The sequence below is a fragment of the Crocuta crocuta genome, unplaced genomic scaffold (assembly GCF_008692635.1).
Source record: "Crocuta crocuta isolate KB4526 unplaced genomic scaffold, BGI_CrCroc_1.0 scaffold644, whole genome shotgun sequence".
Classification (NCBI taxonomy): Eukaryota; Metazoa; Chordata; class Mammalia; order Carnivora; family Hyaenidae; genus Crocuta; species Crocuta crocuta.
In genome coordinates, this window is record NW_027529450.1 from 46,269 (window position 1) to 70,603 (window position 24,335).

Below are 24,335 nucleotides of genomic sequence, written 5' to 3' on the forward strand. Positions count from 1 at the left end.
CCTTCTCCTCACAGGTGTCACATCATGACCAAGAGAGGATTTCACTCATATGTGGAATTTAAGAATCAAATGAAATGAGCAAAGGGGAACAAAAGAGACCGCGGCAAACCAAGAAACAAACTCTTAACTATAAAGAACAACCTGATGGTTACCAGAGGGAGGTGGGGGGGGGATGAGTTAAATAAGTGATGGGGATTAAGAAGTGCACTTGTGATGATGAGCACCAGTCCATACCCCTAAGGTCCTACAGGTGGGAAACTGAGGGGTAAGGAAAAGAAAAAAAAAAACAAAAAACAAAAAACAAAAAAGAGAAAAGGCCAGGTCGGCTCTTGGAGGTAGGGTCAAGCCTGGGTAAGAATGACTACTCCCAACACCTTGCAAGACTGACAAGGCTTTGGCTGCCAACCACATACCTGCCAAAACACAGGGCCAGGAGACGAGGTTTCTCCTGGCTAGCTATCGGACATTGAAATAAGGGACAACTTTCTTCCTTTTTCCTATAAACAAGTAATTCCCCAACCAAGGCCATTACTCCTTTGGAATGTCTTATGATTTATTTTCGTTTGCACAAAGGCTTGGCTCAATACAAATTGGAAGAGGGAACCTGGCCTCCAGAGGGAACTATCAATGACAGCACTATCCTACAATTGGACTTGTTTTGCAAATGTAAAGGAAAATGGGGAGAATTTCCCTATGGTCCTTGTTTTGGGGCCTTAAAAAATCAAGATATATGTAGGCAATATAAGGTGGATTCTAATTCAATGCAAACCCTTTCTAAAGTCCATCAATCAGGAGGGGAAACAATTAAGGGTCCCTTACCTGTATCCAAAACACACCTGGAGAAGGAAGAAGGAAAGTCTTCCACCACAACCTCCTCCTCCTAGTACCTCAATCTATATAATTAATAATAATAATAATCATACAATTCTGCTCCCTGCTACCCACCTTATCCAGGCCTTCCCTGGAATGTAACACGCATGTTTCCCTTACAAGAAGCTAGAAGGCCAGAAGGGAAAAAAAGCTTTAAATTACGAGGCTTAAGACAGATAAAAACAGATCTAGGTCACTTTTGTGATTGGATACGTATATAAAAGCTTTTCAGAATTTTATATATGTTTTTTTAGTTGACCTGGAAAGATATAATGTTTTGGTTAAATCAGACTCTTCATAAGACAGATGTTTTGAAAAAAAGTAAGGAAATCTAAGACTTAGTTCTTAAATTATTTAAATTAGCCACTATTTTACGAACACAAAATGACAGCCCAATGGACTTCCTGGAGCAGGTGAGGGAGGCTCTTTTTAAATATATGGCTATCTCCCCTGACATTCCTAAGGCTGAGATGTTTTTCAAGGACAAATTTGTCACTCAATCAGCCCTAGATATCCAGAGAAAATGCAAAAATTGGCTGTTGGCCATAAAGGGACCGTGAAGGAGCTCTTACAAGCTGCCAACTGGGTATACTACAGACAAAACAGAAAAGGGGACTTAACAAAATCTGAGGCCTTAATTGTGGCCTTACATTCTATGTCAAACTGGACTTCCCGAGGTCCTGGCATGAAGTACCATTTATATGGCTGTTCAGAGCACTAAAATGAGAATGTCTTCAGGGGAGACAACCAAAAACAAACAAACAAACAAACAAAAAAACCCATAAGCTATGCCCCTTGTGTGGAGACAATCGCTGGAAACCTGAATGCCCTTGGGGACCTTATCTGTGAGGGCTCAGATAACCAATGACCCTGGAAGGGACTAACCAGGGCCTGGGGCTCTTCACGTGGCTCCCCTAAACCATCTGTCTCTCAGAAACACAGAACCTCAGGTAACTCTCAATATAGAAGGGAAACTGGTTGATTTGCTTCTTACCGCCAGAGCTACCTTTTCTGTCCTCCTTTCCACTCCAGGCCAATTATCCAAATGCGGCATGACAATTAGAGGCATCTCCGGAAAACTTACAGCTAAACTTTTCTCTCAGCCCCTGGAATGTATAAACCTATGCCAGAGAGGCGGACTTCCCTTGCTAGAAACGGACATTATAACTAAATTAGGGACTATGGTGCTACTGACTCCAGGACAGATAAACAATTATGTGAGTCTTTGAAAACTACTAGATATTGTAGGCTATAGATACAAAGGTTCAGGAAAATAGTTCCCTGCTCTATCAATTATTAAAGGAGACTCCATCCCACCTACTCTCCCCTCCAAACAAACAAACAAACAAACAAACTGGGATCTGACTCCTAGACACTGTCTCCAGCCCTTAAAATGGTTACAAACAGAGCAGGGCAATTACTATTACCAAGCTCACAGAGCTAAAAGATCATTAAAACAGGGCATCAGGCCTTTCATGTAGGGAGAAACAAAACGTATCAAGTGGCCCCAGAAATGTTTACTGGAAAAAGAAATTGTCAAGCACAGTTCTGCAAGTAGTATCAGCCTGTGAAGTATGTCTTAGAAACAATTCTTTCAACCACAAACTTGCTCTCCCAGGCAATCAACCAACTACTGGAGGCTATCCAGAAAGGACTACCCATCATGTTTCATTCATATGCCAAGGTCAAAAACATTCCAACATCTATTGGTATGGGTTAATATTTTTACTAACTGGTAAAGGCCTTCCCCTACAAGACGGAAAAGGCACAAAAAGTAATTAAAATCTCCTTTATAAAATAATACCCAGGTTTGGCTCACTTAAAAATTTACAGGTACGTAATGGTAAATGGCTGCTTTGACTCTTTCTCTAGTAGAACTCCTGGCTCTTAAAAAAGTTTTACACCTCAAAATAAAACAAACTGTGTGCTTCTACTCAGCAAAACGCTAAATAACACTTCAAAGCATTAGATGCTTTAAGAGTTTTAAAATTAAGTTAGGGCTTAAACTCTTGGAAACGAAGCCACCACTAATTACTTACTTCTCCTGATCCTCCATCACCTGGGTTATGAGAGATTCCCTGACACATGTTGTTTACAAAGTCAGGGTCTCTCCTAGATTATTTGACAAGTTTGGAAACTGTCGACATTATCTTCAGATGCCATCTTGTTGGTCAGCATAATCTTTACTTTGTATTTTTCTGTTTGTATCTGCTAATGCTTATGCTGCCTCATGCCTGCCAGCCTTCCTGTAAATCCATACTGTGTGCCACTCGACTTATCCTTCGGTAGACTCTAACTGCTACTGTACCCCCACACTGCCCCTCATCAGCTTGAATAAGCCAGGACGGTCATCGTCCCTGTTCCCTAACAGCAGGAACAGGTCCTATTCCAAGGGAGAAAAAAATAGGGAAAGGGTTCACATTAGGCGGGGAGAGATAAGGGACCTTCAGGGAGGCAGACTGCAGCTGCAGGTGGGAGGCTAAAGAAGCAGATGGGGTTCTCCCCTTATAAAATCCTTTATGGGCACCCTCCCCCCATTAACAAGGGCATAAGAGGGGCATCTAAATGAGAAAAGCTATCCAACTGTAAGACAATAGATGCGGGCCCTTGGCTCTACCCTAACCACCTTACACCACTGGGTTAGGGAGCAATTACTTGTAAATCTGACCACAGAGGCTCACCCCTTTGAACCGAGAGATGCAATATGGATAAAAGAGTAAAATCTCCAACCCCTAAAACTACTCTGGAGGGGCCCGCTCACTGTCATTTTGTCCATCCCTACTGCAGTGACGTTAACAGTCCCTGGATCCACTACAGCAGAGTGAAGCTAGCATCTCAAAACTGGGAGTGCATTCCTGATCCATTAACCCCGTGCAAGCTGACCATAGAGAAGAAGCAATCTGCATTTCCAGAGGCTCTGGGAGACTGCTGTCCTGCTTTAGTCACTCCAGAAGTTGGCTAATCTAAGCACAACAAAAGCTTAAGGAGTTGATGGTGTGATGAAACAAAAGACTGTCCTTATTTCCTATATGTTTCTTTACTGTAATACACTGTCACGCCTTGTTTCTCACTATTCTTGTGATTCTGCTCTACTCTTTGCCATAGAATTGGCTGAGGCCACCCAGGTGGGCTGGAAATGTGATGAGCGGTTTCTGTTAACACTCATCTTCCTTTTGTGGATACGATACTTCATCTGTACCAATATGGGAAAACAATGGCCATAAGAGACTAAAAAATTAGATCCCCGCAAACCTTACAGTAAAACAAAATACCCCAGTCCTACTCCTGGGCTTTGGCTTCTCAAAAGCTCAATTATTGGGAAAAACTGTCTTGCCTAGTGGGGAAAATGTTCACCATCATCTCTGTTAAAACTTGCCTAGGCCAAAGATTTTATAACTCAACTGCCCAAAAAACCCAATGGTGGGGGACCCCAAATCACCTTGAGCCAGATCCCCCACCCCTTGTCTAACTTCTCTCATCTCAAAGAGAGCTGGGACAATGTCAACGCAACTATCAAATGGCAGGCCCCAGATGAACTCTTCTAGATGTGTGGAAGGACAGCCTATATAAACCTCTAAACCAAGATGATGCTCTTCGACCCTAAATTGAGGAGTCGGTGTATCAAAGTAGGGAATGTGGTAGGGTCCCCTCCCTAAGGAAAAAACAAAAGACCTCAAGGCAACCTGGCTATACACGACAACATCCCTCATGACCTTGTAACGTGAGACTACTTAATCCGACTGCATGTTTGTGTGTACCCATATATGGGAGAAAAAAATTAAAAAATATATTTAAAAAACTACGCCTCGTGGCGTTCGGGGCTCAGTTCTTTGGGCATGAACCCAACTGAGCAGTGCTGGCAAAAATGAAGTTGCTTCCTAGAAAAAAAAGCCTCACTGTCATGACTCTGTAGGAGAATCCTGCTACAGCGCTTGTCTAAGCAGGCGACCGGCACAGACCAGTGGTTGAGACAAGTGCTGGGAAAAGAGGAGTCAGAGCCCAGCAGTTGTTCTGAAGACCCTGGAGCTCTGGCTGCCCACCAGACAAGAACTTCCAGAGGTGCTAGCAGAGGGGTTCGCAGCGAGGGTACAGGCAGCCACCCTTAGGCTTTTGACAACTCATTTGACTGCTTCTGCCTTCGTTATGCACCTCCCCAGAGTGAAGGACGTGGAGCACGTAGCCACACTGACCCGTGTGAAGGCAGAGCAGAATGTCAACAGATCGGAACTGGCTCTTTGCCTAGTACTTGATGCCCAACGAATATGTCCAAAATTCGTTGGACATTTCATCTTCTGATCCATAGGAAAGGTTTTGGTTGCATTTGTACTCTTGGATTTGTGATGTGCCTTTCTGCAACATGTTCATGTTTCCAAAAAAAATTGTGGTGATATTTGTAAGCCAGTGTTTCCAGTTTACAGGTTATTTGCTTTTTGAGACAGAATAACTGACAGAAGAATTAAACTTTTATCTTTTAACGTACTGTGGTGTGTATAAATTTTTTTTTTATGATTTTTCTTTTATGTCTTGGAATATTTTATTTATTTATTTATTTTTTCATTTTAAGAAGTTTATTTATTTGTTTTTTTCTTTCTTTTTTTTTTNTTCGCACTCATGTTAGAAGGCTCTCTCAGTGGATTCTGCGTCCTTTGTCTCCCAATCTCTCAGGTTTTGTAAGGTTCCCAATGGCTTCAGATCTTTTCTGTGTGATGTATGGGCGCGAGTGCAAGTACGGAGCTCCTTACTTCTCCGCCATCTTGCCCCCTCTCCTGTGGTGTGTATAAATTGATGTTAGTTTTACCAACTAACAAACTGACAGTAAACTTTAATTTGGTAATGTGGAAATAAGTCGATCCCACTCACGTTTTTTGCATCTCATTAAAAAAGGGAGCCTTCTGGTCCTTTCCCATTCCTTTGTTTGTTTTTTCACCAGAATAGGTAGTGAGGAAGGAAACCTAAATGTAAATTGTGGAATTTACAAAGGATGCCAGAAATTATTAACTTTCTCAGTTCTACAAAGTTTTATTTTTATCAAGGCCACAACTTCCTGGTAGAATAAAACTGATGATAAATACTTCTTTTGACAAATTACAGGCAATATTTTGGGTGTTTAAATAATATGTTTCTCAGGTACTACTTAGTAAGAAACTGCTTAATTTGAATACAATAGAAGATGCACAAAAGGAAGATATTATTTACTTAAACTTCTAGTGAAAGGCTTTATCTTGGCGTGTCTGTGGTGCCAAAGTTAATTGGAAGTTTCTTTCACACAGGTGTTTGAACAGTGTACTGGCCTCCCGAAGAGTAGACTCTCTGCTGCAGTGCTCTCAGTGTCGGACCCACCTTGGTAAATTATGTTTGTTAGGGAACAGGAACCAATACAAGTATATTCCTTTTTTTATTTTTTTTAAATATTTTTTAAAGTATGCTCCACACGCCAAGTGGGGCTTGAACTCACGACCCAGAGATCAAGCGTCGTGTGCTCTATTGCCTGAGCCAGCCAGACACCACGAAGTATGTTCATTTTATAAAGAGAGAAGAGAGCAAGGTTTGGAAAGATTGACTTAATCATACTTCAGGTTACTTTGTCACCCCAGGGGGAGCAAAGAACTAAGATAGCCTTTCTCTAGCCTGGCTGGTTATTATCTGATTAATTGTAAACTATTTTGCTTGAGCACCATTCAGCCCAGAACCCTTACTTTTCTCTCGCTAGCTCTTGCAGGAAAAAAAAAAAAAAAAAAAAAGCCAGACCTAATGAAAAAAAAAATTGTTTTCATTAAAAGCAGCTCTCAAGGCACCTGGGTGGCTCAGTCTGTTAAGCATCTGACTTTGGCTCAGGTCATGTTCTCACAGTTTGTGGGTTCCAGCCCCACATCCCTCCAGATCCTCTGTCTCCCTCTCTCTCTGCCCCTGCCCCTCTCGCACACAGGCGTGTGTGCAGGTGTGCACACATGTACCCTCGCCCTCTCAAAAATAAATACACGTTAAACAAAGTAATTCTCATATGACCCAAGAAATGTGATTTTTCTGGACAAAACAGACACTGTAACAAACAAATGGAAGAGAATCAGAAACCCTAATAATCCTACCACCTAGTGATAACCACTGTGAAAACTTTGTTGTTTCTCTCTCCCGATTTTGTGTGTGTGTGTGTGTGTGTACAAATATATAGCTTTTCACAAAAAACAAAATAACAATATTCTATTCTCAGGGTGAAATATGAGTGGGCAAGTAAGATTAATGTCCAGATCTGGAGAGATAATCAAGATTGTTCCTGGCTGGTTGAGTCTGTGGTTGTGAGTGCTTTAACATTTGATGTTTTTTTTTTATTAACAGAAATTAATTTTTGAAAGAATGATGTTGAACGGTACAATAAATTGATAAAAGCCTTCCATGATGAAAAAGTATGACAATTGACCTTTTGAAGGAACAACGATCCAGAACACCATTCTGTTGTTGCTTGGAATGGTATGCTGTTGTGTTCCCTGGAAATATTCAAGATTACTTCCTTCTCATGCTTATTAACAATAGATTACACACATCCATCCCAACATAGACTTAAATAGCTCTCAAGGTCCTTGTGGGTAACTCTTATCAGAGCTAACTCTTCTCTGAGGGAAGCAGAACTTTATCAAAAAGAAGTATATAGCATTGTGCTGCAAACGTCTTTAGGCTTCTTAAAATTATACATATCTATGTATTATGTATATTTAGGTCGTGACATATATTAACAACAGTTTTATGTACACTCATACACACTCCACTAGAGCCAGGAACCCAGTGTTGAGCAACCTTGTCAAAAGGAGCCATCAACTGAAGGGATATTACACCAGAGAAGGAGGGAGAAGGTGAAGGAAAACATTGGTTCAATGTGAAGGAAAGAGGAAGAAGAATGCCTATTGGGTAAAGTGTATGTGTGCATCATTCATTATGACATAATCAATAAGAGGATGAAAGAAAACATTAAAAAGAAATCTCAAACATTTCCCCAGGGGAGCCTGGCTGGCTCAGTCAGAAGAGCATGGGACTTTTGATCTCTTAGGGTCATGAGTTCGAGCCTCGTGTTGGGTGTAGAGATTACTTAAATAAATAAATATTTTTAAAAATACATTTCTCCAAAATGTGGCTGAAAATTTGAAGACAATGTAGTTTGTAGATTAATGGCATCCCTTGCTATAAAGAATTCCACCCCCCTTATTCACAACTGAATTTGGCTGCTTAAAAGTCTTTCCTTGCCAGGGCTCTCGACTGACAAATCCAAGGAAGTTGCATTTCATTTTAGTCATAAAATTATGCACTATTTCTTAGTCATAGCATCAAAAGTGTAAGCAACTGTTTATAGCATGTGTAAATTACTAATTCAACATACCTTACAACAACCAGAATAAAGCCCTCTTACATAGGGATTTTAACCTATTTTTTTTTTCTTTGAGACAGAGAGAGAGAGAGAGAGTACACAGGGGAGGAGCAGAGGGAGAGGGAGAGAATTTTAAGGAGGCTCCATGCCCAGGGTGGAGCTGGACACGGGGCTCAGTCTCCCTCTGTGAGATCATGACCTGAGCCAAAATCAAGAGTCAGACACTTAACCAACTGAGCCACCCAAGTGTCCCAACATTATTTTTTTATTTTTTGAAATCAGAAAATTGAAGTTCAGGAATTATTTCATTAAGGAGCACTTGGAGTTGGAGACAGAATTCATATTTCATTCCAAAGATAGTATTCCTCATATCATCTGAGTTTTTGTAGGAAAAAGTGAATGATTTTGCTTAAAATACTTAATACTCAAAATGTGTCTGTACTGCAAGGTAGCTTAGTACTGATTCAAGAATAGATGTATCGATGGAGTAGGACATAGACTCCAGAAAAGAGTTCAATGAATGATGGCCAATATTTTCTGCGATGATGCTTTTATATAGTAACTTTGTAAAAGCTGGATAACTCAGGATACTGGCATACGGGTAGCTGTTTTAGTATAACTTTTTTTATTTTTAAGATTTATTTATTTAAATTCAAGTTAGTTAACATACAGTGTAGTATTGATATCAGGAGTGGAACCTAGTGATTCATCACTTATATATATAACACCCAGTGCTCATGCCGAGTGCCCTCCTTAATTTCCAATGCCCATTTAGCCCATCCTCACCCATCTCCCCTCCAACAACCCTCAGTTTGTTCTCTGTACTGAAGAGTCTTTTATGGTTTGCCCTCCCCTCTCTGTTTTGATCTTATTTTTCCTTCCCTTCCCCTATGTTCATCTGTTTTGTTTCTTAAATTCCAAATATTAGTTAAATCATATGGTATTTGCCTTTCCCTGACTGACTTATTTCACCTAGCATAATATACTCTAGTTCCCTCCATGTTGCTGCAAATGGCAAGATTTCATTCTTTTTGATTGCCAAATAATATTTGATTGTACACGTATACCACATATTTTTTATCCATGCATCAGTCGATGGACATTTGGGCTCTTTCCGTAATTTGGCTAATGTTGATAGTGCTGCTATAAACATTGTGGTGCAAGTGCCCCTCCAAATCAGCATTTTTGTATCTTTTGGGGAAATATCTAGTAGTGCAATTGCTGGATCATAGGGCAGTTCTATTTTTGAGGGACCTCCCTAATGTTTTCCAGAGTGGCTGCACCAGTCTTCATTCCCACCAAGTGCGAAAAGGTTCCCCTTTCACTGCATCATTGCCAATATCTGTTGTTTTCTGAGTTATTAATTTTAGCCATTCTGATGGATGTGAGGTGGTATCTCATCGTTGTTTTGATTTGTATTTCTGTGATGATGAGTGATACTGAGCACCTTTCCAGGTGTCTGTTTGCCATCCAGATGTCGTCTTTGGAAGTTTCTATTCATGTCTTCTGCCCATTTCTTCACTGGATTATTTGGGTTTTGGGTGTTGAGTTTGATAAGTTCTTTATAGATTTTTGGAGACTAATCCTTTATCTGATATGTCATTTGCAAATATCTTCTCCCATTCTATCGGTTGCCTTTCAGTTTTATTGATTGTTTCCTTCTCTGTGCAGAAGGAAGCTTTTTATCTGGATGAGGTCCTAATAGTTCATTTTCGTTTTTGTTTCCCTTGCCTCCAGAGACATGTCTAGTACGACGTTGCTCCAGCCAAGGTCAAAGATGTTGCTGCCTGTTTTCTCCTGTAGAATGTTGATGGTCTAGGGGTGCCTGGGTGGCTCAATCGGTTGGGTGTCTGACTTCGGCTCGGTTCATGATCTCGTGGTTTGTGGGTTCGAGCTCCACGTCAGGCTCAGTGCCGAAAGCTTGCTCGGAGCCTGGAGACTGCTTCGAATTCTGTGTCTCCCTCTCTCTCTACCCCTCCCCCACTCACACTGTGTCTCATTCTGTCTCACAAAAATAAATAAACGTAATTTTAAAAAAAATTTTAAAGAATTTTACGGTCTGGAACACTTTCTTACACCGTACACAAAAATAAATTCAGAATGGATGAAAGACGTAAATGTGAGACAGGAAACAATCAAAATCCTATAGTATGATTTTTAAAGTGACCTTATTGTGGTTAAATCCTTTTGTGATTCCCTACGTCTACTTTTGAGATCCAATATTTTCCATTCCCTCTTCTTTTAAGCTTAATTATTTTACATCATTTCATCCTCTCTATCACTTATTGATTTCTCTGCTTCTTCCTTGTCTTCATTACAGCCAGTAAGTTTTGCTTCTCGGTTATCGCATGTTTAATTTAAGACAGACTAGTTTTTAGGTCTGTTATCTCTGCAATAATTGAGTCCCTGGTGTCTTCTATGCTTTTCTCTGGTTCAGTGAGTATTCTTATGGTTGTTACTTTAAAGATTTTTTTTTTAATTTTTTTTTTATTTATTTCTAGGAGAGCGAGAGAGACAGCGTGAGCAGGGGAGGGTCAGAGAGAGAGGGAGTCACAGACTGAAACAGGCTCCAGGCTCTGAGCTGGCAGTCAGCACAGAGCCCGACGCGGGGCTCGAACCCACGAACCGCGAGATCATGACCCAAGCGAAAGTCGGACGCCCAACCGACTAAGCCACCCAGGCGCCCCTCTTATGGTTGTTACTTTAAATTCCTGTTCAGCCAGGAATAGAATAGTGAACCCAGAATTGGACCCACAAATGCATGACCAAGTCACCTTTGACAAAGAAAAGAGTATCCAATTGAAAAAAAGACAGCCTCTTTAACAGATGGTTCTGGGAGAACTGGACAGCAACATGCAACAGAATGAAACTAGACCACTTTCTTACACCATACGAAAATAAAACTCAAAATGGATGAAAGACCTGAATGTGAGACACAGTACCATCAAAACCCTAGAGGAGAAAGTAGAAAACAACCTCCTGGACCTCAGCCGCAACAATTTCTTACTCGACCCATCTCCAAATGCAAGGGAATCAAAAGCAAAAATGAATTATTGGGACCTCATCAAGATAAAAAGCTTCTGCACAGCAAAGGAAACAATCAGTAAAACTAATAGGCAACCAACGGAATGGGAAAAGATAGTTGCAAATGACATATCAGATAAAGGGCTTGTATCCAGAATCTATAAGGAACTCACCAAACTCCACACCCAAAACACAAATAATCCAGTGAAGAAATGGGCAGAAGACATGAACAGACATTTCTCCAGAGAAGACATCCAGATGGCCAACAGACACATGAAACGATGCTCAATGCCACTCATCATCAGGAAATACAAATCAAAACCACACTGAGGTACCACCTCATGCCAGTCAGGGTGGCTAAAATGAACAAACCAGGCGACTCTAGATGCTGGCAAGGATGTGGAGAAACGGGTACCCTCCTACGCTGTTGGTGGGAATGTAAACTGGTGCAGCCCCTCTGGAAAACGGTGTGGAGGTTCCTTAAAAAATTAACAATAGAACTCCCCTATGACCCAGTAAAAGCACTGCTAGCAACTTATCCAAGGGGTACAGAAGTGCTGAAGCATAGGAGCCCATGTACCCCAATGTTCATAGCAACACTTTCAACAATAGCCAAATCACGGAAAGAGCCTAAGGGTCCATCAACTGACAAATGGATCAAGAAGATGTGGTTTATCTATACAATGGAATACTACATGGCAATGAGAAAGAATGAGATCTGGCCATGTGTAGCAACATGGATGGAACCTGAGGGTGTTATCCTGAGCCAAATAAGTCAGGCAGAGAAGGACAGATACCATATGGTTTTCCTTATGGGAGGATTAGGAGAAACTTAAAAGAGGACCATGGGGGAGGAGAAGGGGAAAAATAGTTGGGAAGAGGGAGGGAGGCAAACCATGAGAGACTCTTGAATGCTGAGAACAAACTGAGGGCTGATGGGGGGGGGGAGAAGGGGAGAGGGGTGATGGGCATGGAGGAGGGCAGTTGTTGGGATGACCAGTGAGTGTTATGTGGAAACCAACTTGACAATAAACTGTGAAAGAAGATTAAAAAGAAGAAGATGTGGTTTATCTATACAATGGAATACAAGATGACAATGAGAAAGAATAAAATCTGGCCATTTGTAGCAACGTGGATGGAACTGGAGGGTGTTATTCTCAGTGAAATAAGTCAGGCAAAGAAAGAAAGATACCATATGTTTTCACTCATATGTGGAACAGGAGAAACTTAACAGAGGACCATGGGGGAGGGGGAGAGGAAAAATTAGTTAAGGAGAGGGAGGGAAGCAAACCATTAGAGACTCTTAAATAAGGAGAACAAACTGAGTGTTGATGGGGGTGGGGGAGAGGGGAAGTAGGGTGACGGGCATGGAGGAGGGTACTTGTTAGGATGAGCACTGGGTGTTATATGGAAACCAACTTGACAATAAACTGTATTTAAAATAAACAAACAAACAAATACATAAATTCTGGTTCAAGCAAATACTTATATCTGTTTCGATTAGATCCCTGGCTGTGACCTTTTCTTGTTCTTTCTTTGGGGATGAATTCCTCCAATTTGCATTTTGTTTAGGTCTCTATCTTCTGTATGTTAGGAAAGCATGTTATATTTCCTACTCTTGAGACTAATGACGATATTAAGAGGAGGTCATTACTAGCCAGGCCCTGGTGCTTCACGAAGTGTTTCTGATGTACACTGTGTGCATTCTGCTGTTGTGTTTTGGCTGCTCTTTCCCACGGTTCAGTCCACTACAAAGTTTCTCCTTGCTTGCGGTGGGGAGTGTTTTGGACTTTGTTCACTGTGTAGCAAGTTTTAACGTGGTGTGTTTTGGTCGGCTTGTTAAAATAGACTACATCCTATTCCCACTAGAGCTGAAGCTTTGCAGCACCCTATGGCCCGCAGACATGGGGTTGCGTCTGTAGGGGAATTGTCCTTGTCTTCTGGGGGAGGGGCCTGCTGTTGCTCTGGCTCTCAAGCACACTTGCCGTAATAAAAAAGCACCTTCAGAGTGCAGTGGGGCAGGGCTTGGTGTAAGTGGCTCAGGCCTCTACTCTGGACACTGTGCTGCTCACTGATGTCCATTGGTGCTGATGGTCAGTGGGTAAAATGGCATCAACACACTCTCTTATGCCCATCGAGGGGAGTTTGCACCCATTGCTGTTCAGGAAGCCCTCACAGAAGAGTGAACAAATCTCTGCTCATGTATCCCAGACTTTCCTTAGATCCTTGCCTTCTCCTTCTGTGTCCAAGCCCACCAGGCAGTTCATTGCTCCTGTGTTTCATCTCAGACATGCCAGCTGGGTTTCAAAACCCCAGAATTTAAGGGCCTGACACGGCACGGACTTATGCTGATCCTCTAGGGGAGGGTTTCTCTGCATTGGGACTGGTACCAGTTTGTCCCAGGAGGACAGTCGCTCAAATGCACAAGGGATTGGAGCTTATGGCAGAGGGCAACAAGAAGCCAGGATCCAGGTTAGCTGTCCTCATCAGGTGTCTCTGCGCCTATGCTAATGAAGTGGCAGTACAATTGCATCCACCAGCTCTTTTGTCCCCTGAGATGCATTGCCACTTCTCCCAAATACACTCCAAGAGGGGGAACTGTCTCAGTGCATGCAGGGGGTTGACTGGTCTCCTTGGGGAGGGGCCTGCTCTCGAGCACAAGCACATGTACCCTTGTAAAAAAGCACCTTCAGGGGCACCTTGGTGGCTCAGCCAGTTAAGCCTCCAACAATTGGTTTCGGGTCAGGTCATGATCTCACGGTTCGTGAGTTCAAGCCTGGAGTCAGGCTCTCTGCTGGCAGCACAGAGCCTGCTTGGGAATCTCTGTCTCTCGGCACCTCCCCCACTCATGCTGCCTCTGTCTCTCTCAAAATAAATAAATAAATAAACTTTAAAATTTTTTAAAAAATCATCTTCAGAGTTCAGGGGCCAGTGGGGCTTGATGTAAGCAGCTCAAGCCTCCACTGTGGGCACTGTGCTGCTCACTGATGTCAGTTGGTGCCTTGGGGAGGGCGGGGGGCAAGGAATGTCATCAGCCTGCTCTCTCCTCTGTAGAGAGGGGAGTTTGCACCTGCCACTGTTGACGAAGACTCCCAGAGGAGTGAACAACCTTCCATCGTGTGTCCCAGGCATCCTTCAGATCTTTGCCTTCACCTTATCTGTTCAAGATCTTTAAATTTTATATTAGGTGTATTTTTCAAAGCACGGAGATGATGCCAAAATGACCACTACTTGTTTTTCGGTGTTCTATGGGGTGTTTACTGTAGGTGCCCACACTTATTTACAGGGTGCAGTGAAATCAAGAAAGGTAAGTTCCTGACATTGAATACACTTGGCTAATAATATTGTCTCCATTCCCCACAAGATCTTGGCAGTAAATAAGAACATCCACATTTTACAGAACTGGGGCTCAGGGATGTTAAGAGACTTGCCCACAATCATAGAGCGTGATCTCACTGAATCCAAACACTGTCCTAGCTGTTCTGACACATGGTCCTGATTCAAGTTGGTCTTTTCCCCCAAATCTTCAGCATCCCAATAGGTTCTGACAGAAGATAATTCTGAAAAGTGACCATTTACTGGTCTTAACTGTCACTACGATATGAACTTGACCGAAGAACAATTGCAGGGACACAGGTTCTTTCTGTGGCCCACCCACTCCCATCATTTGTTTCACGTTCATAGCCTAGGCCATGATTATGTGAATCTTAGGAACTTGGAGATGTCCTGGGTCTGTTTTGCGGTTGCTCTAGTGTCTGTTCCAGGGAACCACACTGCTTTCTAACAAGGAGGTAGAGAGGCCTTCATCAAGTACATATCCCAGCACTAGAATACAGAAATCCCCATAAATATTTTTCTTTGGGGCACGAACAACAAAAGGTAACAGACCCTGAGTTCTGCCATTTTCAATCTCTGTGACCTTTAGCATTCAATCACTCTGAACCAATTTCCTCTTCTGTCATATGGGGGAAACATATGCCTTGCAAACTGGCTCTGAATATTTCAGGGAATAACTACCTGTCAGGTAATTTATGTGGAGGGAAGGTGCTAATAAACAGTATAGCTACGTCACGTCTCCCTCTTACCGCATATTCTAGCACTTAGCTTCAGTTACCAGCCCCAGGCTTATTATTCCTTGAACCAAATCTCTTCTTAAATCACTCCTGCCACAGGCTTCCTTCATCTGGTCACTCAACTTCTGAGAATAGGGGAGAAATTTTTTGTGAACCCAGAGGGACAGTTCCTGGCCCCAGCTTCAGTTTGGAAGACAAATTTGTCATTATATGGATCCCACAATTTGCCACATTTCTTTCTAGTTAGATCCTAAGGACATTTAGGCCTGGGCCTTTTGCCCTCTCTTGTCGTCTACGTTGCCTGAAGACCAACAGTTCACATTCTCTCCCTTCTTCTGTCTCTCCACAGCAAATGCTAGATCTTCTAGTCTCTGTCCCCTCCTCTGCCTTTTACCCAAGGAGGAGAATTTCCTCCTTTCTCTCAGAGGTCCCTATCTGCATTCTCACTCCTAGAAAATAGCTCTGCAAATAGGAACCCTCCTCAAGATGTTCACTCCTTAATAGTTCTCAGGAAGATATAAATAACAATTGCTTTATTTTCTTAGAAAGACTTAAAAGTATCCATTTTCCTCCGTTGTTCCAGCAGACCTCAGTGTTGGGTGTGGGGAGTGGCCTGTGGGAAGAGGAGCTGCTGAAAGCGTGAAGAAGAGGTGGACTGAAAACCAGAGGGCTGGATCCGTGAGAAAAGGGGGAAAAGAATCAGGAGGAAGCACTGGAGAATAATTGAGAACTGCCTACAGTGCGCTCCAAGTGGGCTCTTTAGCATCCGAAAACCTTGAGTTAGAGTTCAGATTCTCCCATATACTAGCTATGTGACCTTGAGAATGTTATCTGACTTCTCTGGATCTCAGGAGTCTCATCCATCACAGTAGAACTAACAGGACAGCCTTTGAAGGACTGTGATACAGGAGAGGAGATACAGGAAGTACATAGATTTATACAACGTTTTCTCTTCTGTGATTTTGTTTATTTACGCATTTATTTAAAATTTTTAATTGTGGTAAAATACATATAACAGAAATGTACCATTTTGACCACTTTCAAGTGTACAGTTCAATAGTCTTAGGTACATTCATACTGTTGTTCAACCAGTGTTCAGAACCCTTTTCATGTTGCAAAACTGAAACTCTTTATCGATTAACTCCTTGTTCATCTTTCTCCCAGCCCCCTGCGACAACCACTCTACACCGACTCTATGATTTAGAGAATTATAGCATTTTTACTACCCAATCTGAACTTCATTTGTAAAAATTTCATAGTGTTATTTTGTTTTGGCTAAATTTAATTAGTTGGGTATTTGGTGGTGGTTGTGGTTGTTGTTGTTGTTGTTGTTGTTTAAACCAAGCGGTGCTTTTTATTTGAAGAAAATGATCAGGTCACAGTTCAGGTGCACTGCAGAGAAAGCAATAACTCTGAAGTAATAATTCAAACACTTATTGACTGTGTTTTGGAAGTCATTCGCTTGATTGACTTAATATTCAGTGATACACAGCAGGAGTTTGGCAGTGTCCTGGAGAATTGATTTCCAAAGACCAGGGTCCTTGCCCTGGTGGTTCTTATAGTTTCGTGGGGGAGCCAGACCAATTTGTTCAATCTAGGCAGATTTATTAAGTGCCTACAATGTGCCAAAAAATGTTCTAGATGTTTGAGTTATAGCAGTACACAAAACAGACTGATTATCCCTGCGTCCCCAAAACCTTATTCCCTCAGAAGCGCTGAAGGGTGAACATATTAATAATTTATGGATCATCTGATCCAGACACACGTCCAATCTCTGTCAATAGTATTTGGGGCAGGAATATCCCATTACTCCCTGGTACATACTATGATATTTTTATTCCACCCTCCCCCCAAAGTAGAGGCATTACGATTAAAGAGAGATAATATGATGTGGTCCCCAAAATGGCACCCCTAGTGTGCCATACCAACACAGCCTTGTAATTGTGAGGTAGATCAGTGATGTCACTGGGTCCTAGAGGATTCACACGTGTGGAGAATCAGGGTGACTATCACCCTTCATCCCCACCTCAGCTAACTACCATCCTCACCACCAAGCTATCTTGAAGTTCTCTTCATGCATTTAAATTCTATTTAGAGTGGTAAGTAAAGTTTTATTATTTCCTTCTATGAAGTACTACAAATTTCATTTTGGATTTTCTCAGTATTTCATTTTAAGATACTTCCCAACTGATTCTCTTGCTTTTATGGGCATATAATATTGATACACAAAAGTCATATCTTTTCAATCAACCAGTGACTCTGTTTACTTCACATTGATTTTAATATAAGATTTGTATTATCTCATATTTTCTCTTTATTGTTCTCCTCTTCTACATGTCCACTGTTCTATATTTGCTCTTAAAGTTGCTGCATTTTAAAAGAAAATAACTCAATTTAACAATAAAACAATTTAACAAAACACGCTAGGTGAAAAAATGTATATGAAGTATATTTTAATGTTGTAAAGTATATATACATAGATCCATACCTACACATAGAGACAAAATGGTTGCATAGAGATATGTAAAAATGTTAATAGTGTTTGCCTGTGATCTATTTTCTTTTCTGTGTGTCTGGAATTATACGACTCTCTGAATATTGATTGTACCTTTATTTTTTATAGGATAAAATATACTATTTGGTGGAAAATTACAGATGTGTGTGTTATGTCTTAGGTTGCATATATCAATTATGTGAAAATTATATTTCTAATTACCTTCATATGAGCCAAAGTTAGATTATTTTTTATTCAGGGTTTTTGAGCCTCCATCGTATCCTATCCAGCAAAACTCTGTGAATTCTCACGCAGGTTTAATCTCCGTTTGTTGAATAAAAACTTAGCTAAGTATTCATATCTGCCTGTGGACCCAATCCCATCATTTGAAGTTTATCTATAGTACGGTTTCCCTCAAAAAAGTGTGAATGTTTTCAGGGTGCCTAGGTAGCTCAGTCGGTTAAGCATCCGACTTCGGCTCAGGTCATGATCTCATGGTTCGTGGGTTCAAGCCCCGCTTTGGGCACTGTCCTGGCAGCTAGCTCCGAGCCTGAAGCCTGCTTCAGATTCTGTGTCTCCCTCTCTCTCTGACCCTCCCCTGCTCACACTGTCTCTCTCTGTCTCAGAAAGAAATAAAAACATTTAAAAAAGTTTTTAAATGTGAATATTTTCTTGGAAATGTGTGAGACGAAGCTCACAGGTTGAACTGTTAGATCAGTGCATTGCCGCTTACTGGCTCTATTAACCTTGGTCCAGTCATGTTCTTTTGCTGAGTCTGTTTCCTCCTCAGTTAAATGAGCCTAATTAATCTTATTATAGTTTTATGTGTTCAACACTTGGTGATTGGCAATAATAATCATTCTTAGTCCTCCTACTTGTTCTTTAACAGAAAGAACACATCAGGTTGCAGTGAAAACGATTCTATTTCTCATGGTAACATATCTGTTGTTGATATTTACAGTCGAACATGGTATGACTAAGAATTGTAAGCACTTCAAATGCAAATGTGAGGTTTGATGAGATGTCATAGAGGAAACTATAAAGCGATCCGGCTCTTGCTTTCTGCCTCAGTGTCCCTTTCCATGCTGAGTGTGGATGGCTGACTAATTGGGACAGCGTCTACTCTGGGGAAGTGAGAGGCACCTACTTAGTTAAAAACAACTGCCAGAAATTATGATACTGGTATCAATTTGTAATAGCAAAACAGCAACAAGGGATAGCACCAGAGTTTCTCACATTATATATATATATATATGTATATATATATATACATACACTATATATACACATATATATAGGATTTATTACAAAATACTTTGCCTAGTCAAAAAATAAAAATAAAACCACTGCCAGGTCTGTGCTCTGGGTAGAACTAGGTGGATGGTGGTGACCACATCCAAGCAATTTCCTCCCTCTGAGTTCAGCAATTTGCACTGTTCTCTCACAACCACCCCTCCCAGCATCACTCGACCAAGAAAGCAGCGATAATAAAGCCTGCCATTTGCTGAGCATCTACTTGGCATTGGGCACTTAATTCATTCCAGCCACAAATTGATTAAGAATTATCTAACTCTTAAATACTGAGAACTGAGGGCTGAGGGAGGGTGGGGGAGAGGGGAAGGGGGGTGATGGGCATGGAGAAGGGCACTTTTTTGGGATGAGCACTGGGTGTTATATGGAAACCAACCTGACAATGAATTTGATTAAAAATAAATTAAAAAATGGAGAGAATTATCTACGTCCCAGGCAGTGTTGTTGGAGCAGGTGTGCACCAGTGAACTAAGCAATCTAAAATGCCTGCCCTTGTTGCGTTTATATTCTAGTGGGGTAGACCATGACAAATAATTAATATAAATAAATCAACAAATGATGAAATGTAGTAAAGGGTAATGTGCTGTTAGAAAAGTAGTGAAGGAAAGGAGGAGTGGGAGTGCTGATCAGTGGGTATGCAGTTTGAAATGGTGTGTTCATGGCCAGTCTCACTGAGAAGGTGACATTAAGCAGATAGATATTTGAAGACAGTGAGGGATCAGAGAACAAGGGGACGCAGAGGAACAATGCTGCAGGCATTGAGAAGAACCCTATGCACTCTTGAAGAGGGAGTGTGTGTTCTATGAATCGCAAGAACACTGAGCTGGGCACGGCTGTTACAACTCTGAAGTCACACGCTAGTGGGCTTGGGAGAGAGACACAATTGTATGAGCAGTTGCAACAAATTTGTAAGTACTTACCTAAGTTAGAGGGAATAAAGGGGATTTTGTCAGCATTCGTCTTTTAGAGAGGAAGTGCCCTGAACCTTAGAACTGAAGTGATAGAAGTTAATCAGGATGGGGGAAAGAGTTATCCAGACGGAGACGATAGCATGACTGCCAATCGAAAGTGCATCTCAGAACTCTGCACACAGGGAAGGTAATTGTCTGAGGACACCAGCTCTTGCATTCTGAAACCGATTTCTATGTTTTTATTAGACCACATTTCCCACAGGCTGCTCTCAGTCCATGACTGAGTGTGGCAGTGATCATAAGACAAGACTGTTCCTGGGAGGCTGCTTTTATCTCTGTTCCATATGCATTTTATTCCCTGTCTGCCTTTTTGGTAATTTTTTGTGGTTCCATTTGATCTCTTTTGTTGGCTTATAACAAAGCAATAACTTTGGTTGTCATTTGAGGGTTTGTTCTTGGGCTTAAAACGTACTTTTATTTTATCACAGTATACTTTTAAATACAGCTATTTTTATTTAACTTAAGGAGAACATTGCAGTAATACTCCAGTCCTCTCCTCCCAACCTTTGTGAGATTTTCTCCATACATTTTACTTTTACATATGTTTAAAATGTTTTCAGTGCTTATTTAGTTTTGAGAGAGAGAACACAAGCAGGGGAGGGGCAGAGAGAAAGACAGAGACAGAGACAGAGAGAGATACAGAATCCAAAGCAGGCTCCAGGCTCTGAGCTGTCGGCACAGAACCCGACACGGGGCTCGAGCTCACAAACTGAGAGATCATGACCTGAGTGGAAGTTACACACTTAACCGACTGAGCCACTCAGGAAGCCCTACTTTTACATATGTTTAAATCCCTACACTACATTGTTGTTGTTGTTTCATGAAGAATCAAATATTTTTGAAAGAGTTTAAATAGTAAGAATAAAATCTTATACCTCTACGTGTGCAGTTACTATTTCAGGTACTTTCCATTCCATTGCAGAAATCTGTATTTCCATTTGGTGTCATTTTCCTTCTGCATTAATGACTTGCTTGAACATTTCTTAGAAGAGGAGGGCTGCTGCTGATTAATCCTCTTCGATTTTGTGTCTCTGAAAAAGATGTTATTTAAGCCATGATTTTTGAAAAATATTTTCACTGCTTATAGAATTCCAGGCTCAGAGATTTTCTTTTTGCTTTAGTACTCTATTACTACACTGGCATTACTTGGGTTGTTTCCCTGGAAAAAATCCCTCTGGGCAATTAACATGTCTTACCTTTCTGTTTGCTTTAAGATTTTCTCTTTATCGGGGCGCGTGGGTGGCTTAGTCGGTTAAGCGTCCGACTTTCGCCTAGGTCATGATCTCGCGGTTTGTGGGTTCGAGCCCCGCGTCGGGCTCTGTGCTGACTGCCAGCTCAGAGCCTGGAGCCTGTTTCAGAGTCTGTGACTCCCTCTCTCTCTGACCCTCCCCTGCTCACGCTGTCTCTCTCTCTCTCTCTCTCTCCTAGAAATAAATTAAAAAAAAAAAAGATTTTCTCTTTATCACTAGTTTTGAGCAATTTGATTATCATATGCCTTAGTATAGTTTCCTTCCTGTTACCTTTGCTTGTGCTTTATTGAGTTTCTTGCCTTTGTGGGATTATAGTTTTCATCAATATGGAAAACCTGGGGGCATTATTTCTTCAAATGTTTTATCTGTACCCGCCTCCTGAATCCCTCCTCCAGAGACTCCAATTGCACATTTATGAGGACTTCTGGAAGTTCTCCTACAGTTCACTTTATAAAAACATTTCTTTTTCCTCTATGTTTACTTTGGGATAATTTATATTGATATCTTTAAAGTTCAGTATTTTTTCTGCAATATCTAATGTGCCTTTAATCACACCCAGTATATTTTTTTATCTTTCACATTGTACTTTTCATCTATAGTTCATTCGTGGGGTCTTTTGGGTATTTTACCTGTGCTGACTTTTTTCTATTTAATTGTTAAAATTTTAATTCCCGTATAGTTAACATACAGTGTTATACTAGTTTCTGGTGTACAATATAGTGATTCAACTATTCTATATATGACTCAGGGCTCTTAACTTTTTACACTTATTGAATATAGTTATAAAAACTGTTTTACTGTCTTTATCTGCTATTTCTAACTTCTGTGTCAGTTTTGGGCTATTCCCAATTCATTTATTTATCATCCCAGTATGAGTTGAATGTTCCTGCTTATTTGCATGCCTGCTAAGTTTTGGTTGGATGTCTGCTTGTGGATGTTACCTTATTGAGTGATGGATATGACTGTGATGCTAAAATTATTCTCATGCTTTTTTCTAGTATGCTGTTAACATACTTGGAAACACTTTGACTCTTTTCGGTCTTCCATTTAGGATTTGGTAGAACTAGAGCTGTAGTTGGAGCAGTAGATGGCTCATTACTCTCCATGACCAAGAAATGATCCTTCTGAGTACTCTACATAACATCCCATAAATCCTGAGGTTTTCCAGCCTGGCTGTTGGGAACAGGTACTTGTCTCATCTCTGTGAAAGTACTATATATTGTCTTCTCTAATCCTCGCACATGGTTCTTTCTTTGTCCTCAGAAATTACCTCACTTCCAAGTGTTGACAGGAACCTTCTTATGATCCTACAGATTTTACATTTAAATCTTGACATATATTCCTAAACTGCTCTCCAGTCACACCAGCTGTGTATGAAAGTAATGCTTATCCCTCAACTTCTCCAATATTTTTTATGTATTCACTTATTTCTTTGTCCATTCATTCACCTATTTACTTATGTTTTAATACTATTTGGTCAAACTAGAGCAGCACCAGGTCTGGGAATACTTACTCCCCACTACTGACAAAAGACTCTTTTTTTTTTTTANTCTTCTGAGTACTAACCCAATTACCCATGTATCCCTAAGTCTTCCAGGCTGACTGATTTCACAGGCACAATTACCACCTACTCCAAGCACTAGGCACTGTTCCTTCTAATCCTTTCAGATGGTACTTTCCCTGGTATCACATACATGTGCTGACTACATGAGGGAAACCCTTTGACCCCTAAGGTTTTCTCTCATTGCAGCTTTCTCCTCTCTGGTATCTTTTGAACACTAGTTGCCTCGATTCCTCAGAAACTCAGTTCTCTTTTCTCAACTCAGAAGGTCCGTTTGCTCCATCGGGGTCCCCCCTCCCGGACCCATGTGCCCAAGTGCTATAGCCTGAAAACCTTCTCTGAGCAGTCATTGTCCACATCTCTTTTGTTTCTTCTCTCTCAAGGATCACTATCCTTTACATTACCTGATATACAAGGATTTGCCAACAATTGTCTTATATATTGGGTCTGCTTTTTCATTGTTACAAGTGGGAGATCAAAGTTAATTATCCCATTTTGATTAGAAATACAAGTAGATGGCCAATTTTGACGCAAGGACTCCCCGCCCCCCCAGTGACTTTGCAAACTCTACTAAGAACTGATGTGTTGGGGCACGTGGGTGACTTAGTTGGAAAGCGTCCAACTTTGGCTCAGGTCATGATCTTGCGGTTTGTGAGTTCCAGCCCCTTGTTGGGTTCTGTGCTGACATCTCAGAGCCTGAAGCCTGCTTCAGATTCTCTCTCTCTCTCTCTCTCTCTGTGCCTCTCGCCCACTTCTGCGCTCTCTTGCTCTCTCTCTCTCCCTTTCTCTCTCTCTCAAAAATAAATACACATTACAAAAAAAGAACTGCTATGTAGTCAAAGATTCTTTCACCCAATCTATATTCCTTCTCTGTTCTTCACTGGAGTTCAGACCAGAATAAGGTTCTAAAGTCTCTCCTAGCTTCCCCTGAATTCTTGCTTTCTCTCACAGGTGTTTCCCCTAATACATTGTTTGCACTTTGAATTCTGTTTTACCATCAGTCCCTCCAAGGTTCTGAACTAATGTAAAAGTAAGATACTCTGATCCACAAGAGGGATATGTCCTTTGTGATATATTTTCTCTACAGAAGCTACGTCTTATTTCCTGAGTGTGGCCTGAAACCTTAAGTTTTAAATGCATATTACCCTGTGCATGGAAGTAGTCTATTTTCTTCAATCAAACATTTATGGATGTATATTTAAGTTCTTTCCAGTTCTGCACCTTTTTATTTTTATTTTTTTTTAAATATTTTTTTAAATGTTTTATTTATTTCTAGGAGAGAGAGAGAAAGACAGCGTGAGCAGGGGAGGGTCAGAGAGAGAGGGAGTCACAGACTGAAACAGGCTCCAGGCTCTGAGCTGGCAGTCAGCACAGAGCCCGACGCGGGGCTCGAACCCACGAACCGCGAGATCATGACCTAAGCGAAA

At 41.2% G+C, this 24,335-nt stretch overlaps 1 long non-coding RNA gene across 2 annotated transcripts; it reads left to right on the forward strand.

Annotated features, from left to right (window-relative positions):
• Positions 1 to 6,139: 6,139 nt before the first annotated feature.
• Positions 6,140 to 12,093, forward strand: LOC144228789 (uncharacterized). Of its 2 annotated transcripts, none has more exons than XR_013334269.1 (3): positions 6,140 to 6,214; positions 7,204 to 7,335; positions 10,726 to 12,093. It is a non-coding gene; the product is annotated as an uncharacterized LOC144228789 (long non-coding RNA). The 2 variants fall into 2 exon arrangements; XR_013334270.1 differs by lacking the exon at positions 10,726 to 12,093 and adding an exon at positions 9,962 to 10,646.
• The last annotated feature ends 12,242 nt before the right edge of the window (positions 12,094 to 24,335 follow it).